Source organism: Salvelinus namaycush, unplaced genomic scaffold, assembly GCF_016432855.1.
Source record: "Salvelinus namaycush isolate Seneca unplaced genomic scaffold, SaNama_1.0 Scaffold1176, whole genome shotgun sequence".
NCBI lineage: Eukaryota > Metazoa > Chordata > Actinopteri > Salmoniformes > Salmonidae > Salvelinus > Salvelinus namaycush.
The window spans coordinates 12,501-20,000 of record NW_024057871.1 but is presented as its reverse complement, the minus strand read 5'-3'; positions in this window follow the sequence as shown (position 1 = coordinate 20,000).

Genomic DNA, 7,500 nt, shown 5'->3' with positions numbered 1-7,500 from the left:
TTGACCCGGGTAGTGAGTGAAGGCCTATAGCCCTGGAGGTCCGTATCTCCAGGGGGTAAGCTGTACTCTCACGTCCGTAGACCTGTATGTTGACCCGGGTAGTGAGTGAAGGCCTATAGCCCTGGAGGTCCGTATCTCCAGGGGGTAAGCTGTACTCTCACGTCCGTAGACCTGTATGTTGACCCGGGTAGTGAGTGAAGGCCTATAGCCCTGGAGGTCCGTATCTCCAGGGGGTAAGCTGTACTCTCACGTCCGTAGACCTGTATGTTGACCCGGGTAGTGAGTGAAGGCCTATAGCCCTGGAGGTCCGTATCTCCAGGGGGTAAGCTGTACTCTCACGTCCGTAGACATGCATGTTCCCCGGATAGTGAGTGAAGGCCTATAGCCCTGGAGGTCCGTAGTTCCACTGTCCTTAAGGGGGGCAGAGCAGTCAGCCTCTTTGGAGGTTGGCTGCTCTGTCCCCCTTTTTTTTGGCCCATTTTCCCATCACCATTTCCCCATCAATCTTCAGCAAAGCCCTGCCATTGATGTACATTGTGTTCCCAGGCCCCAATGCCTAAAATCAGCTTACCCTATCCAATGATGCCATCTTGTGGACAAATCCAGATGGTGCGGGAATTTTTAAAATTGTATCCCAGTCAAAGTGCCTCTTGCCCGGCATAGTATATAATGTGTATACCCCTGAAATCCTATGCAATTACCATCATAATTTTATCCCAGTCAAAGTGCCTCTTGCCCGGCATAGTATTTAATGTGTATACCCCTGAAATCCTATGCAATTACCATCATAATTTTATCCCAGTCAAAGTGCCTCTTGCCCGGCATAGTATTTAATGTGTATACCCCTGAAATCCTATGCAATTACCATCATAATTTTATCCCAGTCAAAGTGCCTCTTGCCCGGCATAGTATTTAATGTGTATACCCCTGAAATCCTATGCAATTACCATCATAATTTTATCCCAGCTTACCCTATCCAATGTCGCCATCATGTGGACAAATCCAGATGGTGCGGGAATTTTTAAAATTGTATCCCAGTCAAAGTGCCTCTTGCCCGGCATAGTATTTAATGTGTATAGCCCTGAAATCCTATGCAATTACCACTCTATGGCACTTATGGAAGTGCCAAGTGCCTAATGCCAAGTGCCAAATGCCAAGTGCCAAGTGCCAAGTGCCACAGGGCAGTGCACACCTAATGTTACCCCAGTCAGAGTGCCTCTTGCCCGGCATAGTATTTAATGTGTATAGCCCTGAAATCCTATGCAATTACCACTCTATGGCACTTATGAAAGGTTTAAAGTGCCAAATGCCAAGTGCCAAATGCCAAGTGCCAAGTGCCACAGGGCAGTGCACACCTAATGTTACCCCAGTCAGAGTGCCTCTTGCCCGGCATAGTATTTAATGTGTATAGCCCTGAAATCCTATGCAATTACCACTCTATGGCACTTATGAAAGGTTTAAAGTGCCAAATGCCAAGTGCCAAATGCCAAGTGCCAAGTGCCACAGGGCTCCAGGGGGGCAGTGCACACATAATGTTACCCCGGTCAGAGTGCCTCTTGCCCGGCATAGTATTTAATGTGTGTAGCCTATTATCCTTTATTTAAAATGACCCAGTCAGGGGTCTGGCACCTATGGCACTTATGAAAGGTTTAAAGTGCCAAGTGCCAAGTGCCAAGTGCCACAGGGCTCCAGGGGGGCAGTGCACACATAATGTTACCCCGGTCAGAGTGCCTCTTGCCCGGCATAGTATTTAATGTGTGTAGCCTATTATCCTTTATTTAAAATGACCCAGTCAGGGGTCTGGCACCTATGGCACTTATGAAAGGTTTAAAGTGCCAAGTGCCAAGTGCCAAGTGCCACAGGGCTCCAGGGGGGCAGTGCACACATAATGTTACCCCGGTCAGAGTGCCTCTTGCCCGGCATAGTATTTAATGTGTGTAGCCTATTATCCTTTATTTAAAATGACCCAGTCAGGGGTCTGGCACCTATGGCACTTATGAAAGGTTTAAAGTGCCAAGTGCCAAGTGCCAAGTGCCACAGGGCTCCAGGGGGGCAGTGCACACATAATGTTACCCCGGTCAGAGTGCCTCTTGCCCGGCATAGTATTTAATGTGTGTAGCCTATTATCCTTTATTTAAAATGACCCAGTCAGGGGTCTGGCACCTATGGCACTTATGAAAGGTTTAAAGTGCCAAGTGCCAAGTGCCAAGTGCCACAGGGCTCCAGGGGGGCAGTGCACACATAATGTTACCCCGGTCAGAGTGCCTCTTGCCCGGCATAGTATTTAATGTGTGTAGCCCTTTATCCTTTAAAAATTACCCAGTCAGGGGTCTGGCACCTATGGCACTTATGAAAGGTTTAAAGTGCCAAGTGCCAAGTGCCAAGTGCCACAGGGCTCCAGGGGGGGGCAGTGCACACCTAATGTTACCCCGGTCAGAGTGCCTCTTGCCCGGCATAGTATTTAATGTGTGTAGCCTATTATCCTTTATTTAAAATGACCCAGTCAGGGGTCTGGCACCTATGGCACTTATGAAAGGTTTAAAGTGCCAAGTGCCAAGTGCCAAGTGCCACAGGGCTCCAGGGGGGCAGTGCACACATAATGTTACCCCGGTCAGAGTGCCTCTTGCCCGGCATAGTATTTAATGTGTGTAGCCTATTATCCTTTATTTAAAATGACCCAGTCAGGGGTCTGGCACCTATGGCACTTATGAAAGGTTTAAAGTGCCAAGTGCCAAGTGCCAAGTGCCACAGGGCTCCAGGGGGGCAGTGCACACATAATGTTACCCCGGTCAGAGTGCCTCTTGCCCGGCATAGTATTTAATGTGTGTAGCCTATTATCCTTTATTTAAAATGACCCAGTCAGGGGTCTGGCACCTATGGCACTTATGAAAGGTTTAAAGTGCCAAGTGCCAAGTGCCAAGTGCCACAGGGCTCCAGGGGGGCAGTGCACACATAATGTTACCCCGGTCAGAGTGCCTCTTGCCCGGCATAGTATTTAATGTGTGTAGCCTATTATCCTTTATTTAAAATGACCCAGTCAGGGGTCTGGCACCTATGGCACTTATGAAAGGTTTAAAGTGCCAAGTGCCAAGTGCCAAGTGCCACAGGGCTCCAGGGGGGCAGTGCACACATAATGTTACCCCGGTCAGAGTGCCTCTTGCCCGGCATAGTATTTAATGTGTGTAGCCTATTATCCTTTATTTAAAATGACCCAGTCAGGGGTCTGGCACCTATGGCACTTATGAAAGGTTTAAAGTGCCAAGTGCCAAGTGCCAAGTGCCACAGGGCTCCAGGGGGGCAGTGCACACATAATGTTACCCCGGTCAGAGTGCCTCTTGCCCGGCATAGTATTTAATGTGTGTAGCCTATTATCCTTTATTTAAAATGACCCAGTCAGGGGTCTGGCACCTATGGCACTTATGAAAGGTTTAAAGTGCCAAGTGCCAAGTGCCAAGTGCCACAGGGCTCCAGGGGGGCAGTGCACACATAATGTTACCCCGGTCAGAGTGCCTCTTGCCCGGCATAGTATTTAATGTGTGTAGCCCTTTATCCTTTAAAAATTACCCAGTCAGGGGTCTGGCACCTATGGCACTTATGAAAGGTTTAAAGTGCCAAGTGCCAAGTGCCAAGTGCCACAGGGCTCCAGGGGGGGGCAGTGCACACCTAATGTTACCCCGGTCAGAGTGCCTCTTGCCCGGCATATTTTTTTTTTTTTAAATAGCTTTAAAAATTACCCAGGCAGGGGTTTGGCACCTATGGCACCTGTGGCACTGCTGATGGAACTTACGACCTTCTTAGGGTTAGGGTTAGGGTTAGGGTTAGGGTTAGGGTTGGGGCGTTTGGCACTTGGTGAAGGGGCGTTTGACACTTGTGTAAGTGGCATTGTGGTATGTGGAAGTGGCATTGTGGTATGTGGAAGTGGCATTGTGGTATGTGGAAGTGGTATTGTGGCATGTGGCATCTGAGCCTGTGGGCTCCAAGGGCAGTGCTCTATGAATTGAATCCCATTCAAGGTGCCTATTTTCCGGCATAACAATTCATGTCTATAGCCCTAAGCAGGGCATAGCTATGACACAGCCCCGCCCTTGCCCCGCCCGTGCCCCGCCCGTGCCCCGCTCGCGCCGCACCTGTATCCACACCTGGTGATAATTAGGCCATTGATTAGGCGACGGTTGGAAGCTAACAAACATACACACAGGAAGGCAGGAGAGAGAAGCTAGCTATGGACAGCAAACAAAAACGACATGACTGTGGACTTTGTACCAAGACGCATATTTCGCGGATAGACAAACATTTTAAGACTGTCCATGGACTTACACACGCATCTATGGAATGGAATCATGCCGTGCAATGTAGCCCGATTTCGGCTGAGACACAGCAGGCCTACCCAGGGGATTGTATGGAGCCTAACAACGGCGTTGGAAGTGAGTTGTCCGCAGAACAGCAGCTGAGTGGCGAGAGTGAGCAGTCAGCGGTGCAGTCAACCAGTCAGGCGACGGTGCAGTCAACCGGTGAACAATGCTCGGAACCGGGGGAGCAATGCAGCGTCATGTCGCCTTCCACCGATAGCGAAAGTGATGGAGGCGGCGGTGGTGTGCCGTCCACAACTGAAGGTTTGAGTGATGTCATTTTGAATGAATATGCTACCTATATTAAGGGTATTAACCCTTCAGTTAAAAGAATAGACAATAGTCACACCAGTCTGTCACGAGTACGGGAATTCCTCCGCATTATGTCCGAGGACAAATCCGATGAAGGGCTGTGTTTTCTGGACAACTACATGCGTGTGTATGAGTGGTACCGGACATGTGAAGGCCGTAGTTTGGCACCATCCACATTAAAACTATACCGATCAGATGTTAGAAGTTTCCTGAAATATCTTATTCAGTTCCGGCCGAATGGTCTGCAAGCTAAAGCCAGTGTAATTCGCAAATTGTTACTCTGCTTGGCAAAGATAGACAGGGATTCTAGGCAGAGCCTGGCAACGCACATGGCACAATTTCGCAGACGCTGCAGGGACGAGGTGCTCAGCGCTGCGGAGTTAAAACGATTTTTGGAGCTAAGCAATGCATCTATTCCTTCTGTTCTCAGCAGGCTGGAAGTCCGAGCCACCTCATCTGACAGACGCAGGTTTGCGGCTCTCATGTCCAGCCGGTTGGCGACTTTTAATGGAACTCGACGATCCCCAGTCACCATGTTCGGTGAGAGTGATTTCAATGAAATAACCAATGAAAGTGGGGTTTATCAAATGACTGTAGCAAGCCACAAAACTAACTACAGCTTCGGGGAGTGCAGAATTGTTATATCTGATGAGGAATACACTTGGCTTCAACGATTCCATCGGATCAGGCCTCATCTGAGTGGAATGACCCCAGACACAACACTCTTCTTTTTCACATGCTCTGGTAAACCATACGGTAATCTCTGTGATTGTGTGGGTAAGATTTTTGCAGAGTTTGGCATTGGAAGGAAAGTGACATTTGGTACAATTCGAAGAAGCATTGCCACATTAAACTTTAATCTTGGGTCGCTTACAGACCGTGGAACTGTGGCTGACCACATGTGTCACTCCCTGGAGACGCAGGCATGCTACTACCGTTCCCATAATTTGCCTCATAATGCAAGCCAGGCTCGGAGACTAATTGAGGGACAAATCAATCCATGAATAACTCTAAATAAATACAATATTTTTTGCAATTAATCCTTGTCTTTGTGTGTCATTTTCATTCGATTTCAATAGGAGCACCTAGTAACCCAAAAATAATACCAGGTGCACTCATTCGATTAGAATGGGAGCACCTGGTAACCCAAAAATAATACCAGGTGCACGGAGGGGAGGATGCGGACAGACCTTTTATATAAAAGCTCCATAAATCCCTTAGGCCGGTGCCTACTGACTTGTGCCCGTAGTATGGTGCTCCCATAGCGGGCATGGGTGTCTGCAGGTCATTTAAATTCATTTTCATTCGATTAGAATAGGAGCACCTGGTAACCCAAAAATAATACCAGGTGCACGGAGGGGAGGATGAGTACAGACATTTTATATAAAAGCTCCATAAATCCCTTAGGCCGGTGCCCACTGACTTGTGCCCATAGTATGGTGCTCCCATAGCGGGCATGGGTGTCTGCAGGTCATTTAAATTCATTTTCATTCGATTAGAATAGGAGCACCTGGTAACCCAAAAGAGGGCACTTAGCCGTTTTTCCTGAGTAGTTCAACATAGAATATTTTCGGACCTTTTTTGAAAAGCTCCATAAATCCCTCAGGCCGGCCCCCACTGACTTGTGCCCATAGTATGGTGCTCCCATAGCGGGCATGGGTGTCTGCAGGCCATTTAAAATCATTTTCATTCGATTTCAATAGCAGCACCTGGTAACCCAAAAATAATACCAGGTGCACTCATTCGATTTCAATAGGAGCACCTGGTAACCCAAAAATAATACCAGGTGCACAGAAGGGAGGATGAGTACAGACATTTTTTAAAAGCTTCATAAATCACTCAGGCCGGCCCCAACTGACTTGGGTCCGTAGTATGGTTGTTCCATATAGGGTATTGAGGTATGTAGCCTATCTAAAATCATTTAAAACCATTATAAAAATATGCACCTGGTAACCCAAAAATAATACCAGGTGCACGGCAGTGGCACTCTGTCACTTTTTCGACCAATTCCCGAAATCTTGAAATAATGATAAAACATAATTCCCGATGGGCTAGATGCCCCAAATTTTGGCTCATACCCTCTCTCGTGATGGTCAACAGTTATCCACTGTAAAAAAAAAATCGGAACCATAGGAATCTATTGTACTGGCAAGTGATTTTTTTCCCCAAAACATTAAAACACGATTTTCTATTAAAATGTTTTATAGAAAAACGGTTATAATTAGATGAAAATGTTCGTCTATTTGTACCCTTTCGTGCAAAAAAAACCTCAACCAGATTGGAGTTGTATTTTTTGGGTTATTAACGTTTTAACGGTTTTAGTGTCCACAAACTTTTGGCAAAAAATCGGAGCACATTGAAATCTATCGATTGACACGCCTTTTTTCGATAATTCGGCCTGTCCGGCGATGACACACTCCCTGGTGGGTGGACCAGACAGGTACCGGCGCGATTTGAGAAACCTGACTTTTGACAACAGGACTTCCATGTCCTAGAGAATCGGCGGTGGTGGCAAACTGCTCAGTCCGATTAGGAAACGTGAAACGGACACGTTTGAGGGATGTGAGACCCTCGGAACCATGGTCCCTTGGACCTTTTACCTCCGGCGACCGATTTAGGGTGATTCCCAACCCTTCGGCGCCCGATTTAGGGTGTTATTCCAGCCCTTCGGCGCCCGATTTAGGGTGTTATTCCAACCCTTCGGCGCCCGATTTAGGGTGTTATTCCAACCCTTCGGCGCCCGATTTAGGGTGTTATTCCAACCCTTCGGCGCCCGATTTGTCCTAACTTTTGTTCCAAATGTCCCAGCTTGGTGGTGGGCGGATTTGGTTCACGTTGG